This window comes from Danio rerio, chromosome 3 (genome assembly GCF_052040795.2).
Source record: "Danio rerio strain M-AB ecotype USA chromosome 3, GRCz13ab, whole genome shotgun sequence".
NCBI lineage: Eukaryota > Metazoa > Chordata > Actinopteri > Cypriniformes > Danionidae > Danio > Danio rerio.
The window spans coordinates 9,180,001-9,196,341 of record NC_141023.1 but is presented as its reverse complement, the minus strand read 5'-3'; the positions used below and the strand labels follow the sequence as shown (position 1 = coordinate 9,196,341).

The 16,341-nt window shown below is 36.0% G+C and overlaps 1 protein-coding gene and 1 long non-coding RNA gene across 7 annotated transcripts in view; both read left to right on the top strand.

Moving 5' to 3' along the window:
* The window catches only part of shisa6a (shisa family member 6a), a 214,865-nt gene that overhangs the window by 162,589 nt on the left and 35,935 nt on the right, over positions 1-16,341 (top strand). The window lies entirely within an intron of this gene.
* Positions 1,806-4,112, top strand: LOC147845508 (uncharacterized). Its single transcript, XR_015480458.1, has 3 exons — positions 1,806-2,214; positions 2,358-3,517; positions 3,564-4,112. It is a non-coding gene; the product is annotated as an uncharacterized LOC147845508 (long non-coding RNA).

Genomic DNA, 16,341 nt, shown 5'->3' with positions numbered 1-16,341 from the left:
ATTTCTGTAACCTAATATACAACAATATCCCAGATAATATATCACTTCAACCTATCAAACATGTTCATAAAAGTCCATTTTTTTTTACTTTTCAAGGTTTAAAGTTGGAAGAAAGATCAAGCTCCCGTAATGCAAATCAAAAGCAGACATAAAATGAAATAAAATGAATAAACAAATAAAATTTTTTTAAAAAATCACAGAAAACTGCTAATTTGCAGATATTTTTTACTATGTATATATTTAACATTTCTACTGTTTTGAAATTAAAAAAATGTATTTATTTCATTTATTTAAACTTTTGTTTAACTTAATTTGGGTTATTTTAATATTTTTATTATTTTTATTTATTTGTTTTTATTTATAATTTTTATTATTTCATTCATTCATTCATTCATTCATTCAACAATATATAGTAGCATTAAATAGCATCTTATATTTAAAAAAATCTATAAGAAAAAAGTGTTTGCAATTGTATTTTTTTTCTGTAAATATATATATATATATATATATATATATATATATATATATATATATATATATATATATATATATATATATATATTTTTTTTTTTTTTTTTTTTTTTTTAAGTGTGGATAAACTTAAAAAAAATCTAAAAGAACCTTTTTGTAACACAATCTGTTCTGGCAACAGAATTAAAGATCAAAATGCAGTGTCTTTATTAAATTTAACACCAATAAACAGTCCAAGAAGCAAGCAGTCAGTTTAAGGGCAAGCCAACCAAAAGATTGGTCAGGTCACAGGCGAAGAGACTGTTCCAGGCGGTGAAACTGACATTTTGACACAGTGTTGAGATCCTGAAGCACAAGTGTTTCAAAACACTGCAACGAAGCATGATCTGAAACACCCAGGTCACGTGACTAAAATGATTCAAAAGCATTGGCTGTTTTAGAAGCGCTTTGAGACCTGGCAAATCTGTGTTTGACTGACAGTCAGAAAAAAAAAATCTCATGTAGTCTAGTGGACCGTGCGTGTGCACAGAGTAACTGCAAATGGCCTGAGTTCAAATCCTGACAAATACTCTGAAAAACAAACACTTCACAAAGTGTTCATTAGGATGTCAGACGAATGTTAAACCGAAACACATTACAAGTAAGGAGCATTTAAAATCTATCATCTATAGATGCATCTACCTGGATTCAAGCCCACTATCTCTGCATACGAGTCTGGAACTCTCAGCGCTTCACTAAATCATGTGAAATCTCAACTCTACAATGTGGGGTTTAATACCTCAAATTGCGTAACTGTTTCTTTACTGAAGCTGTTCTGGAGCAATACATACAAAATTATCACTAGGTATCACTGTAGAGACGGGTTTTGAAAGGTTTCAAAGCTTCAAAACATTTGCTTTGACTGTTTCAGTGTTTTCATGAAGCCTCGCTTTGCTCACCACTAAGGATTCAAATGCAGCGTCTTTATTAGATTCAACACAAACAGACAGTCCAAGACAAAGCAAGCAGTTAGTTTAAAGGCAATCCAAAACAGTAGTCAGGTCACAGGTGAAGAGATCAGGCCAGGCGGCTAACAGCATGAACAAAACACAAAGCGAGGGTCAGGAAAGATGGCATGGAAAGGCAAAACAAAGAAACGCTTCATAGCGTTACAACAACAAGACTCAGCAAAGTGTGTGTGTATAGCTGTAGTCACACTGCACTTTTTGCCCCATAGACATTCCATTCATACACATGCAAATGCGTCAAACCGGAAACAACCTGGTTGTGCGACAAGTTTTGCAGTTTGCTGCATTGGAAAATTCAAGCTTGGTGAACTCTGACCTGCAAAATTGCGTTTTTGTTGAGTTAATGGTCTAGGTTGAGATGATCAACTAGGTAAACGGAGAAGTTTTTGTAGAGTTGATCATCTAGGTTGAGTTGATCGACAAGGTTGATCGAATAGGTGAATAGAGACGTTTTGTTGAGTTGATCGTCTAGGTTGAGTTGATCGACAAGTTTGATCGAATAGGTGAATGGAGACGCTTTGTTGAGTTGATCGTCTCCGTTCAGTTGATTGACAAGGTTTATCAACTAGGTGAATGGAGACGTTTTTGTCTAGTTAATCATCTAGGGTGTGTTGACCGACAAGAATTATTGACTCTGTAAACGGAGACGTTTTTGTCAAGTTGACCTTCTAAGATGAGTTGATCAACAAGGTTGATCGACTAGGTCAGAGGTTTCAAACTCAATTCCTGGAGGGCCGTGGACTAGGTGAATGGAGACGTTTATGTCGAGTTGATCGGCTCGGTTTAATAGATCGACAAGGTTAATCGACTAGGTGAATGGAGACGTTTATGTCGAGTTGATCGGCTCGGTTTAATAGATTGACAAGGTTGATCGACTAGGTGAATGGAGACGTTTATGTCGAGTTGATCGGCTCGGTTTAATAGATCGACAAGGTTGATCGACTAGGTGAACGGAGACATTTATGTCAAGTTGATGGGCTTGGTTTAATAGATCGACAAGGTTTATCGACTAGGTGAACGGAGACGTTTATGTCGAGTTGATCGGCTCGGTTTAATAGATCGACAAGGTTTATCGACTAGGTGAACGAGACAGTTTTGTTGAGTTGATCGTCTAGATTAAGTTGATCGACTAGGTTTATCGACTAGGTGAATGGAGACGTTTATGTCAAGTTGATCAACTAGGTGATGAATGAACGGAGACGGGAAACAAGGGTCCTGTACGTAACCAAGCTGTTTTTGCAACTCTTATTTTATTAATGCTTCGCTAAAAGGTTCTTCGTGAAACCAACATTGTTTTGTAAGACAGTGCTGTAAAACACCTTTTTTCTGTGATATTTTGAAGTGTAAATCAGTGTAATTGAGCTCTAATGAATGTAGGACAGGATCAGGAGCGTCAGAAGTGGACTTTATGTACAGCAAGTGAACATGGTGGATTTGAAAAGCATGAAGTGATAAACAGAAGTTGTGTCTTGCTGAAGGATTTCCCTGACGGATGTTTTTATAGTGCTGATGAATGGTGTCTGATGGAGCGTCAGGAGAGCAGCTTTTGGAGTGTGTGTGTGTGTATGTGTGTGTGTGTGTGTGTGTTCCTCCATCTGCTGGGACAGAGATGAGAGCTCTTGTGAGGCATCTGATCCCCGTGGTTCCCTTCAGACCCTCCACATGTAGGACATTCACTTTTAGAAAGTGTCTCGAATGGATGTTTAGCTCCTCCACTGACAGATGAAGCTTCTAGAGGTGTCCCGCTGCCAGACAGGGATTTAACTTAATTTAACTTTAACTTTAATTTTTATTATTATTATTATTTTTTTTTTTTGTATTAAGACACAAATGAAGAACAGTTTTAAGAAATTCCCTACACTGTAAAAAATAATAATAATCTGTTTTTAATTACGGTTTCTCAGTGGTTAGCACTGTCATCTCACAGCAAGAGGATAGCTGCTTTGAGTCCCGGTGTGTGTGTGTGTGTGTGTGTGTGTGTGTGTGTGTGTGTGTGTGTGTGTGTGTGTGTGTGTGTGTGTGTGTGTGTGTGTGTGTGTGTGTGTGTGTGTGTGTTTGTGTGTGTGTGTGTGTGTGTGTGTTTAGTATTCATTTTATTTCGTCTGTATATTCATTCATTTTTATTTAAGGCTCAGATAGTTCAGCACATAAAGTTAAAGTAAACGGACACACGAAAGGTCGTCCTGGCAACTAGCTGAAGTAAAAATACACTTATTTAATGTAATGGAAGACTTCTCTTTTTAGACTTTAGTTGCATTTAATAACCTGCTGGGAGTCTGTAGGCACTGAAGCCGGTCATTTTAATTTCCCATTATGACACTGTGATAGATTTTGACACAGAAGTGATGGTGAGGCCGACGGTCACGGCTTCTGTCAACAAACACACACTTCTCTGTAGGAGACGAGCGGATGTACAAATAACCTGCAGCGCTCCAAGGCCTGTTTGACATTTGGGTTTGACATCAGGACCGGGAAACTTCATCAAAAAATGTAAATGGGTTGAATGCACCGTTTCAATGCAGTTTAATAGGAGTTTAGTAAGAGCAGCTCTTCTGAATGATGACTGGTGCAGGAGATCTAAAGACGAGTGCCAAAAATATTCATCCGAAAATAGTTTTAAAGGGATACCCAGGTAAAAAAAAAAAAAAAAGTGCACTAAAATGCACTTTATTTAAGTATACTTAGTACACTTTTCAGTAATGTACTAAAAGTGCTCTATTTTCGCAAACTAATTTTGTACTTAATGTACTAGAAGATAGTATTAAGTGTATGTTAAGATAAACAATACCATCTAAGTGTACTCAAATGTGCTATTTTGAGACACCCTGAAATTGAACTAAAGTGTGCTTTTAACATACTATATCTGTATTTTAGAAATATATATTTAGTTACAACTAGAAATACACTTGAACCCTACTTTTAAACATTTAAATATATTTATGACTAATTTAAAGGATAAAAGTAATATATTAAAAGAATATACAAATTGTAAAAAAAAAAATGTGCTAAATACTGTATTAAAAGTATTTTGAGAAAATGTACTTCTACTACAATACATTACTAATAGATTTTTAATAAAGTCAATTTAATGTAAACTTAAAATTACCAATTTAAGTGTTAGTGATAATATTGCATTCATATTAAGTGTATTTAAGTACAACCTTTGGGAAAATGTACTTCTACTACAATACATTACTAATCATTTTTTTATATATTAACTTATTTTAACTTAGGATTAGTATGTAAACAGTGTACTAAAAATCAACTAATGTTTAAAGCATTTAAAGCACACTTTTGAAAAACACACTAATAAAACTCTTTTGGATGTTTTTTCTGTAGTGTACTTTATTGTAGTACACTAAAAATTTATTTAAGTATTACTGATATTAAGTATACTTTTGTCCTACTGTAGTATAAACATACTTTTAATTAGTATATTTATAGTGTAAAACCATCAAACTTTTATTTAACACAAGAAAATAACAATGTACTAAAAATGTATTCGCGGGTATTTAAGTGTATTTTAATTGCATTTAATTATATATATATATATTTTTTTTTTACCTGGGTAGTTCATCCAGAAATTAAAATTGTCTTTGGCAAAAAATGACACAACAGATTCATGTGTTTTTCTTGCTCAAATAGCAACATTATACACTTTAAGAGGACCTATTATACAAAATTCACCTTTAAAAGGGATTTAAACACAGTTAAACACTTTGATTGACATTCTTCCCTTGTATGTGTAATCAGAGGGGAAAAGCCCTGCCCACTAGTGACCATCTCTCTCTCATTAGCAAATGACATCAGTCTTTTTTTTAAATCTGCCACTATGCTGACACACAGGCATTTGTAGCTCCGCCCTCTTTTAAAAGAGCTCGATCTCATTTGCATTTAAAGCAATCACCAAAACAGCTAAATTAAGATCAAAGCTTAAAAGGGTTAGTTTTAAAGAGTTTTAAAATTATTTGTGTTGTTATTTTTAGCTGAAACTTCACATAAACCCTTCAGAGAATTTTACATCCTGTAAAAGGGGGCATATTAAGTCCTCTTTAAAACAGAATCTTTTCTAATGGTTATGAGAAAAATCCCTCCATCCCCAGACAGTCTCTGTTCCTGTTTATTTAGCTGAGTTTTATATCTAGTAGCCCTGAAAGGCATAACAATATCCCAAAGCAACGGCTGCGGTTTGACAGTGTGTGTTGTTCTCCTGTCAACATCGCGCTGAAGTTGTTTCGGATCAGCATTTGAAGCTAATCGATTTCATCTCTGCAGGTTCCTGCAAACCAAAAACAAGAATTGCACCACAAGCTGACTGTTTTCAAGCTGCTTTGTTTCTTCTCAAGGCTCCATCCACACACATATTTTCTGACGCAAAGCAGATTTGCTGTGTATATACAGTTAAATTAGTGTTCCTCCTGTATATTTCGCTCCCCCAATTTCTGTTTAACTGAAAGAAGAAACACATTTCTAAACATAACTAATTGCTAATAACTGATTTCTTTTATCTTTGTCATGATGACAGTACATACACAGCAAGTAAAATTGACTCAGTTCAGAGAGTATTTGCATCCCTCTTTAAATAAGGCCAAGCAGGTTGGTAAACAGTAAAAAAAGCTGCTGTTTGTGGAGTTGCTTAAAGAGCCCATATTATGGGTTTTTGAAAATTCCCCTCCATGTAGTGTGTAACACAGCTCTAAGTGAAGTGAAGTATCCAGCTAAGGCTTAAATCTGTAAGAGTACAGTGTTTAAAACTGTTGATTCATCTATAAAAGAGTCGACTCATAGTGCTTTAAACGAGTCGCCTTGATACCGATTCATTAGGTGTTTCGCCATGACATACGAACGAAACCAAGTTATTCACGTGCACGCGCAAACCCGGGAGATTTCAAACCTGAGGCCCCGCCCTCTGACGCAGAAACCCAGACACACACACACACCCACAAACACACACACACACAAACATGCCGGTCGATTGAAGTCACACTGCAGATGGATATTATCGAGTCTCTACCCAAAGATGAAACCTCAGCATTATAACCAAGCAGTTGGAAACTACTGGAAACTTCTGGAAGCTACATGCTACAAAGAATACTTCATCAACGTTTGTTAAAGGAAGGATCGGTAAAGAGTAACTTACTGATGGACGTCAGGATGGATTTTTCTTCCTCCATTTCTCAAGTGTAAGTACGTGCGATTAAAGTTGCCTCGTTGACTCTAGCTTGCAAATGTATTTAGTTGTGATTTGTTACTTGTAACCGCGTGTACTGTATCAGGTTAACTGGCTATATTCTCTTATCGCGTGCAAAGTCACGTTAAAAACGCGACGTGTGCTGCTTTGTTAACGGAGCTCCGTGGACGAGGAGTAGTGTGTGTGTCTGTGTGTGCGTGTGCGTGTGCGCGCGCTGTCGTCAGGAGATGTGTGTAATTGTGTGTGTGTGTGTGTGTGCGCGCGCGCATTGTAGTCCGGAGCAGGGTTAAGTGCATGTGTGTGCGTGTGTGTGTGCAATATGTGTGTGTGTCTGTGAAAAGAGCAGAGTGAGAAGCTAGGAGATCTCCTCAACTGTTTTTGGAGTTTTTGCTCAATAAAATAGTTACTCGTCTGAATTTTCAAGTCCATAGTCTGTATTTACATTGACCCACTGGCAGCTAAAATCCACGCCTACACTATCAGCGTGTATGAACTGTGATTACTTTTATATTGCTGATTAGCTGTTTGGCATTTCACTCTCTGACTGAAGGCAGTCGACCAATCGCAACAGACTGTCATTGGTCCAATCAGCGCAGATTAGCTTCGTGCTAAGGAGGGGTTTGGGAACAAATGAATCACTGGACGATTCATACAGGAGTCGCTGGGATAATTAGGTAAAAATAAATGCAGATTATAAGACCACGAAAGTGTTTTTTGACCTTGCATGCATATTAAACTGTTGTTGGAGACCCTTACAACCAAGATATGACCCTATTTCATGTATAATATGGGCTCTTTAATGATTCTCTGCTGAGATTTTGAGAGATTCAATGTATCATATTTCAGCTGATTTTATCTAAGGCTGTGACTGTAGTCAGTTGTAGTTTTGTGGGTTTTTTTTCTGTATTTCTGTCTTTTAACAGCAGGTGTTCATCATCAGTGCTCAATCATCACCTTATTAAGCTGCGGTCACACTAGATTTTGAGCTTGCGAAATTCTGTCGTAACGCACTGCAAAAAGGGGCGGAATTAAACAAGATGTTTAGACATTTAAAAAAGCCAAGAATTGGTCCATATTTTACGTTTCTGTCCAGAGAGGTCATGTTTTGATCCTCGATTGGTCTCGCACAGTTGAGTGATGCGAATTTGCAGGTCAGAGTCGCGGGTGAGGGTGTTTCTGGTCTGACGCATTTGCGTGCGTATGAATGGAAGTCTATAGGAAGAAAAGTGCAGTGTGACCGCAGCTCAAATCCTTTCATTGTTTCATGAACTTGAGTAATTTAAACTCAATTTAGAGAGGGACCAAATAGTATCTAAGCTGAGTAAATTTGACTAATACTAATATAAATTTTGATACTGCAATGCTCAACAGAAGTGACTGAAGGTCATTAGTTCACCGAACTCACCGCTGTTTACTAAGTGTAAAGACAGATCAGGGACACTAAAACGTTTCAAAGTCTTGTCGATCAGCTGGTTTGTCTATAAGCTGACATACAAGTAATCCACTGATGAATCGAGACTTTAAAATGCTCCTGTGTCCCTGTATCTGCGTTCAGATGTTAGCGGAAAAGGGACGTTTTTTACATTTTTGTATTAATTGGTATTGAAATCCAAGTGTTGGGCAGTAGCTTTGCTTCAAGTAGTGACGCTACTAGCTCAACTTAATTTCTCAGTAGCATGGCGGTAGCGTTGCTACTTTCTAAATCAAATAGGTTTTCAGTAGCAAACCAATTTTTTTGTCAAGTAGCTTCAACACAAGCTGCATTTACAGATCACACATCAATAAGTGACGGCACCGAAATTCACAGAGCTGTGAGGCCAGTGTCTAACCAATGGAAGTAAATCCATATGATGGTGAGAATGAAGATTTCTTCTTCTTACAGTTTTACGGTAGTCCACATCAAACTTTTTGGTGTGTTACTGCCACCTCTCGTTCCAGTCGGTGACGTCGCCAACCTATTAGGCTAACACGAGACATTTGCTTGATAGAAAGATGACGGAAAGAGACATGTTAAGACATGATACCTCAAAAAGCACATGTTAAGCTGCAACAACGTTAATTCTGATGCTGTGCTTTTGTTAGAGCTGATTTGATTTTTTTAAATGTTTGTAATGTTTGGTAGTTGAGTTTGTTTTAAATTAACTTATAGTTAAACTTAAGATAGTTTGTCCTGCAAACGTGGCCAAGTGCATCCATATGTTTTCCTCTGGAGAAAGTCTTATTTGTTTTTTTTGTTTTTGTTTTTCGGCTAAAATGAAAGAAGTTTTATTTTAGTCATTTATAGTAAATTATAAATATATATATATATATATATATATATATATATATATATATATATATATATATATATATATATATATATATATATATATATATATATATATATATTTTTTTTTTTTTTTTCAATCAAGTTGTTGTGGTACTTTTACTAATGATACTACATGTAGTGTAATTCATTAACAAAGAGTTGTAAATATGCATACAGTATAATGCTCATTGCTAAATATTTCCCTCTACTATAATTACTATAGTATTTTGGTCACACTTTACAATAAGGTTCATTAGTTAATGTTAATTAATGCATTTAATAACATGAACAAAAAATGAACAATACATTTACTACTGTATTTGTACATGTTAGTTAAAGTTAGTTAATCTTTCGGATGAGATGTTAAACCCAGGTCCCGACTCTCTGTGGTCGTTAAAAATCCCAGAATGTCCTTCGAAAAGAGTAGAGGTTTAACCCCGGCATCCTGGCCAAATCTGCCCACTGGCCTCTGTCCATCATGGCCACCTAACCATCCCCATAATCAATTGGCTGCATCACTGTCTCGTCTCCACCAATCAGCTGGTGTGTGGTGTGTGGTCTGGCGCAAAATGGCTACTGTCGCGTCATCCAGGTGGATGCTGCACACTGGTGGTGGATGAGGAGATCTCCCCCATTGTGTTAAGCGCTTTGAGTGCCCAGAAAAGCGCTATATAAATGTAAGAAATTATTATTATTATTATTAATGAAAATTCAGTAGTTTATTGTTAGTTCATGTTAACTCATGGTGCATTAACTAATGTTTACAAGCATGGACTTGGAGGTTAATAATGCATTAGTAAATGTTCAATTATGATTAATAAATGCTGTACATGTGTTGTACATGATTAGTTCATGTTTGTACATGCATTAACTAATGAACCTTATTGTAAAGTGTTACCAGTATTTTAAAAGTGTAACAGTTGGTTTTATTGGATTTTTAGTTTGTTATATAATATAATTTGTTTCTGTTTAGAGCAAACTATTTGCAGTAAATAATTGCACTGAACAATTTTTCCTCATTTGTTTGATTGACAGTTTTATGGATTAGTAAGATATAATTGACACAGATTTAAGTTGCTTCAATTTAAAAATGAAAATTGGAAAAACAGCTAAGTTACTTTTGCCAAGTAGCTTTTATCTTAGCTTGCTACATTTCTCAGAGGGTAGCTTTTAGTGTAGTTGAGCTACATTTTAAGAAGAGTAGATAATAGTGTAGATCACTACATTTTTTAAGTAGCTTTCCCAACACTGCAAAATCCAGTATCATCACAACCCTGCACATGTTATTTGACAAGATATTTTTCAAGATACTAGTATTCAGCTTAAAGTGGCACTTAAAGGCTTAACTAGGTTAACTAGTTTAATTAGGCAAGTCATTAGCCCCTTTCACACAAATTACCTGCAATTTTCCGAAAAGGTCTGTATGTGTGAACAGTCCCTTTTTGAAAATACCGGTAAATTAGATCTGGCTATTTTCCGTGAAGAGAAGTTGTAATATTACCGGTAATTTGCCAGAAGGCTGGGTTGTGTGAACGCAGATGGAAGATTGTCGGAAAGAGCGCGTTCACGTCTAGAACGTGCTGACGTGAGACGTCTACTTTAGCCAATCAGAACACTCAGACGCATTCACATTGGCGTGGTTTATGAAAATAAAAGCCTGTGAATATATTTCTCGACACATTTAGCTGCTGGATGTCAGTATAATAACATTTCTATGTTTCTTCCTAATGCCAATTGTGTAAAAATATCGATGTAATACTTCAAGCTCTGAAACGTGTGCCCGTAAAGCAGCTGGTGAGTGCCAGCACACACACTTATGTACATCTCGACATGCGAAAGTGTTTCTCTATATGTTTTCATCGAAGTTGTTCACAATACTAATTCATCTACAGAATTTCTAATGTAGTCAAATGTTTACAAATACAAGCGCAGCCGTTTGGAATGGATGTGTGAATGGTCCTTTCCGGAAAAATTCTGTAACGTCCTCGCCTGTGTGAACAGTGCTCTTTTGAATTTACAGATAAAGTTGTTCCGGAAATGTTATTATTTGTGAAAGGGGCTATTGTATAACAGTGATTTGTTCTGTAGACAATTCAAAACAATCATAGCTTAAGGGGGCTAATAATATTGTCCCTAAAATGACTTTAAATATTTAGAAACTTCTTTCATTCTAGCCGAAATAAAGCAAATAAGACTTTCTCCAGAGTAAAAAATATTATAGGAAATACTGTGAAAATTTCCTTGCTCTGTTAAACATCATTTGGGAAATATATACAAAAACTCACAAGAGGGCTAATAATTTGGACTTCAACCATATGTATGTGTGAAGCAAAGGAAAGAGCTGGTTTTGGTCTGAAAGCAGCAAACAAGTTCATTTAGTCAGCGGAGTGAAGACAGGATAATTGGTCCCCTGATCAAAGCCGGGTCGGTTGAGTGGGACAGCCGCTCTAGCGGTCCTGCAGATTTAGCATAGCGCATGGCGTTGTGTAATTGGACTGTGTTTTCACTGTGGATGTGCACCTAATCATCTGTGCTTGTCTGTTCTGCTTTTACCCGTAAATCCACAGACGAGAAGAGAGAGCGAAACAAGCTGTGATGGGCTGAAAGCTGATTAACATCAAACACAACATGCCTTTTTTCCTCTTTGTGGTTTAAGTCGCGAAGGCCGAGTCAATATTTACTTCACGCCGCAACGTTTCTGCCTTGTTTTCCAGCGCAAGCATCTAAACATTCTTAAATCAAGACGCTTGTTTGAGAAGCAAAATGACTTGATGTAAAGTCTTGTTACGTGAAATGATTAATGTCAGTTTATGCTAAGGACAACAAACGCAAACATGTGATGCACAGTTGAAGTCAGAATTATTAGCCCCCCTTAATTATTAGACCCCTGTTTATTTTTTCCCCCAATTTTTGTTTAACGGAGAGATTTTTTCAACGCATTTCTAAACATAATAGTTTTAATAACTCATCTATAATAACTGATTTATTTTATCTTTCCCATGATCACAGTAAATAATATTTGACTAGATATTTTTCAAGACACTTCTATACAACTTAAAGTGACATTTAAAGGCTTAACTAGATTAATAAGGTTAACTAGGCAGGTTAGGGTAGTTGGGCAAGTTATTGTTTAACAAAGATTTTTTCTGTAGACTATCAGGGGAAAATTTTGCTTAAAGGGGCTAATAACTTTGTCCTTAAAATGTTTTTTTTAAAATAATAACTGCTTTTATTCTAGCCAAAATAAAACAAAAAACACTTTCTCCAGAAGAAAAAATATTGTCAGATATACTGTGAAAGTTTCCTTGCTCTTTTAAACATCATCTGGCAAATATTTTAAAAAGAAAAATAAAATCAAGGGGGGGGGGGGGGGGGGGGGGTTAAAATATTTGAAAGAAGACTTCAACTGTAAATATGAAAAAAGTCATATAAATGGATTTTGCTTTGAATCGAAGGGATAGCTCACCCTAAATTAAACGACAAATGAGTGTTTCTAAACTTTAATGAATTTATTTCTTCTGTTTGAACACAAAACATGATTTTCTAAAGTAAATTGACATTCATAGTATAAACACACATACTGTAGCATGTTACCAAAAGTTTTAGACAGTTTTGTGTTCTTTTTGGGGTGAATCTGTATTTGCAATGCCGGGTTGTAGGGGATTAGATTTTAGGGAAAAGCGAGTCTGCGCACTCGAGAGGGAGGGAGGGGTTTTCCCATTGGATGGGACAGGTATGGTCATTGTGTGTGTGCGACAGTGTGGGTTTTATCGAGCGAACACAAGGATTACTCTTTCTGAACGTGTAAAAGTTGATTAAAAAGACGAGTTGAACTGTTAAATACTTCCTGGCTTCTTCGGTTCTTTACAATACAGTTCAAGTCAAAATTATTTACCTTCCTGTGAATTATTATTTTTAATATTTCCCAAATGATGTTTAACAGAGCATAGAAATGTTCACAGTATTTCTGATAATATTTTTCCTACTGGAGAAAGTCTTATTTGTTTTATTTCAGCTAGAACAAAAGCAGTTTTTAATTTTTTAAACAATATTTTAGGGTCAAAATTATTAGCCCCCTTAGGCAATATTGTTTTAAGATTTCTTTAAGATCTACAGAACAAACCATCCTTAAACAATGACTCGCCTAACTACCCTAACAATGACACAATTAACCTAGTTAAGCCTTTAAATTTCACTTTAAGCTGAATAGAAGTGTCTTGAAAAAAATCTACAAAGATAAAGGAAATCAGTTATTAGAAATGAGTTATTAAAATTATTATGTTCAGAAATATGCTGAAAAATAATCTTTCCATTAAACAGAAATGGGCGACGCAGTGGCGCAGTGGGTAGCACGTTCACCTCACAGCAAAAAGGTTGCTGGGTCGCTGGTTCGATCCTCGGCTCAGTTGGCGTATCTGTGTGGAGTTTGCATGTTCTCCCTGTGTTCGCGTGGGTTTCCTCCGGGTGCTCTGGTTTCCCCCACAGTCCAAAGACATGCGGTACAGGTGAATTGGGTAGGCTAAATTGTCCATAGTGTATGAGTGTGTGTGTGGATGTTTCCCAGAGATGGGTTGCGGCTGGAAGGGCATCCGCTGCGTAAAAACTTATTTTTACGCAGCGGATGGATAATTTGGCAGTTCATTCTGCTGTGGCGACCCCGGATTAATAAAGGGACTAAGCCGGAAAAAAAAATGAATGAATGTATAAACAGAAATGGGGGGTGGGGGTATAGGGAGGCTAATAAATCAGGAGGGCTAATAATTCTGACTTCAACTGTATATGGAAGTCAGTTATTTTTCTTCAGTCATTTCTTCTATTGTGCTCAAAAGAAAAAAGTGGACAATGACTAAACGATCGCAAAATTCTATTTATTTTAGTTTATTTTTTAACTCAAAACACCTCATGGATCATTTTTATTAGACTAAAGATAGCAAAAGCACACTGTATTGTGTCTGCATGAGTGTGTGTTTGTGTTTTTTAAAGCCAATTACCTGCTGCTCTCCACCACTTTTTCCAAAAGAAGATGGAGCCTTCACCTGCATGTAGGGTTGTCAAATGTATCCACTTTGGTACCAATCGGTACTAAAATTTACAAAAGGAATTAAAAAAAAATTCCCACTGACATTTGAACAACTGTTTTGCAGGTTCTTAAGGTGTACTCACACTAGCCTATCCAAACTGTGGCAAAGTGTGACAATCTCCCTTTGTGTGTGTCATTAGAGAGGGAAAGCCCCACCCACTAGTGATGATCTCTCCCTCATTAGCATACAATGTTAGTCTTGTTTTTCAATCTGCCATTATGCTGATACACAGGCATTTGTAGCTCCTCCTTTTTTTTTTTTTTTTTTGCAAGAGTTATAAAACAATATGTGTGTGGTATTTTGAGCTGAAACTTCACACACACACACACACACTCTAGGGAGTTCAGAGACTTATTTTACATCTTGCAAAAAGGGGCATAACAGAACACCTTTAAAAGTGCACTACATGTTTATTAGAATGTTAAGGTGTTTGTACTGAAAAAACACAGAGAAAAAAAAAACGTGTAGTAACGCCAATCATGTATTTAGAAATAAAGGGAATCTCATCATGCAGAGGCTGTTGTTCACCATTTAAGTGCTCCAGGAAGATTATTGTAAGCAGATGATGTGTGATGTTGATTTGATTCTGCATTGAGGGCGGTCAAATGTGCTGATGTTAATCACTTATAAACACTGGCTTTCATGCTGCTCTTATCAGCTGTCTCGTTGGATAATGAGATTTAATTGTGTAAATGACACTGAAGTGCATTTGTGTCGAATGTAAGAGACTTGCATCAAACTTTGAGGCGTCCTTTTAAAGATCCGCAAACCTCAGAACATTAAAGCACTGCAGCATTGTGGAGGATAGTGGCATCTGTGTGCAAGTCCAATATGAACTGAGGATAGCTGATGTTGTGCTGCATCTTCTTTTGTTTAAAGGTAACTGTGTAGTTACTAATGCAGTGAAAATCTGTTTGCTGATTGTACACACATGAACACATTAGGGCATTGAATGACTTTGTTTTTGTGAGCTAGGTTTTTATGAACTGAGCAATGTATTAGTTGATGAAATACGGTTATTTTCTGTAAATTGAAACAGTCCTATAAAACTTCCATATTTTTACAGAAAATTCCTGGCAACCAATGCCGGTATTTTTCCGTAAATTTGACAGATTTTTTTAACAGTGTAAATAAATGAAAGCTAATTTATAAATGTTGTGTTGATTGAACTAAACAACATTACATTACCTTTATGTAACTAACTGAAGTTCAGTCAAATAAATATTCCTTCTTTAAGGTTACTCAACTTGGTTACGTGGAACCTGTTGACATAAAAAAGTTAATCAAAGCCAACATATCATTTTTTTTTGAGTGTACACATACACTAAAACAATAATGTTTGCTGTTTGTTCAGACCACTAAGTTAAAATGAGCTGAGATACATACAATTCTGTTTTTTATTCAATCCACTTAGATTTGTAAACAATAATGAGTAACCCTAATTTCTTCATGTTGTCCCAACACGAACATATTGTAACTTAATTGAAAATTTAAATTGTGATTGAAACTTTTTTTACAGTGTAGTTTTGAAATATCTGTTTATATGACAAAACTGTATACGATGTAAAAAAATGAGTGTCGCACAATCCCTTTATGTCGTCCCAATTCAAGTCACTAGTTAACCTAACTGAACATAAAACAATTCAATTGTCCCCCTAAAAAGCTTTAATTGAATTGTGTTGTTTCAACTTCTTTTAAATAAGTAATTTAAACAAGCAGCAAAGTCATTTTTTGAGTGTAACTAAGGCCACATTCACAATGCACTGTTCAAGTGACTCAATTCCGATTTTGTTTCTCCCATGTGGCACAGATGGGATATGGCCCATGTATGTGTAAGCAGGAACAAATCACATGGATTCTGTGCTCTCGTGTCTGCAGTGGAAGCAGGTAGACCGGATTTTCACACTTTCATTTCAGAACAGACTTCAGTCCCAAACCTTAAATCTCATATGCTATATCTTAAACAGCTTTTATATTGTCATATAGCACAGGTATTAAGCATGTTAACGAGAGCGAGAGAGTGCAGTATTCACCACGTAATCAGTATAAACTAATATAAAACTAGTGCATAGCTACATCATAAATGCATAAATCACGCCATGGACATTTTATTAGGATGCCTAAAGGTTTTATAAAGCCTATATATCAAAAAAAAAGATGGACAAAGGAGAACCTTTCTGTCATAAACTACAGTAAAACAGCTTGGCAAAAGCTGCGAACAGATAACATACAGGAATAGAGAAAAGATCACTCTTTAATTATCAGCTGTTAGTCAACGCCCAC